This window comes from Gadus macrocephalus, chromosome 21 (genome assembly GCF_031168955.1).
Source record: "Gadus macrocephalus chromosome 21, ASM3116895v1".
Taxonomy (NCBI): Eukaryota; Metazoa; Chordata; class Actinopteri; order Gadiformes; family Gadidae; genus Gadus; species Gadus macrocephalus.
In genome coordinates this window covers 152,261-153,265 of record NC_082402.1, presented here as the reverse complement: position 1 = coordinate 153,265, position 1,005 = coordinate 152,261, and the positions used below count along the sequence as shown (strand labels likewise).

At 43.1% G+C, this 1,005-nt stretch overlaps 1 long non-coding RNA gene across 1 annotated transcript; it reads left to right on the top strand.

The window, feature by feature from the left end:
* Positions 1–232: 232 nt before the first annotated feature.
* On the top strand, positions 233–1,005 carry LOC132450163 (uncharacterized). The gene is made up of 2 exons (XR_009523807.1): positions 233–812; positions 845–1,005. It is a non-coding gene; the product is annotated as an uncharacterized LOC132450163 (long non-coding RNA).

The following is a 1,005-nucleotide window of genomic DNA, read 5'->3' as shown; positions in this document are numbered from 1 at the left end:
GCACACGCACGCACAGACACACACAGACACACAGACACAGACACACACACGCACACGGTGCATTTCGCTGCTAAAACAACAACAAAAAAATATTCCCTCAAATATTATTACTAAAGAACCGTTTTCCAAAGAACGAAATGTAAACCAATGCATTCTGAATGGGAGTGTTTCTCTGATTTTTCCATGCTACACAGAACGTAATCTGTGTAGCATGTTATCCGTAGGCATTTTATTCTACATACAAAACAACCATAGTATTTTTCAGGAGTCCACGACCACCCTGCCCGTTTTGACACACAAAAGTAATTTGACACTTCTGGGATGAGCCAATGATTCATCTGTTTGGAAGGTTTTGTTGGAGACAAACAAAGAATCTTCAGGCAACAGATGTGAAAGCTGTGACTGCTCTCTCTCTCCCTCGTCTGCTGGGTCCTCTGTGTTTGCCTACCTGCTACAGGTAGCCAGTGGGCGGGGCTGAGAGGCTTGTCAGCTGATGAGGTGCACCTGTGCAGGTCTGCCACGCAGGCTGTAGCCAGTCTCTCTCTCTCTTTCCACAGAGGCAGGTGGGCTTGGGTTCTGTTTAGGGTGGTTCCTTAAGGTTTTGGACCTTTGGATTGGTTCCATGTTTTGTTTTATGTTAACACTATTCAACATCCCCACAGCACACTTTCCACTGCCCATATACATAGACTAGTCGAAAGAATTGTGTGTTTGGTCAGTAGTTCAGTTGGTTGGTCACATATGTTGGTTTGCTGTTCAGGTTTGGTTTGTTGCATTTTGTTTGGGTATTTCCAACAGGGTAAAGATGGTTTGTTGTTCCCAGTATTTGTTTTGTCTGTCTGAGTAAGTTTCCTCCGTTCTGGCTCGGTCGGTCCTTGTGATTTTGGTACTGGTTTTCTGTCCAAACCATATAATCGCACATTTTCTAATCTTCCATACGCTACACTAATCCCTTTACAGATTTCATGATACTTACTTTATTCTAATAAATAACTTTATCCCTTA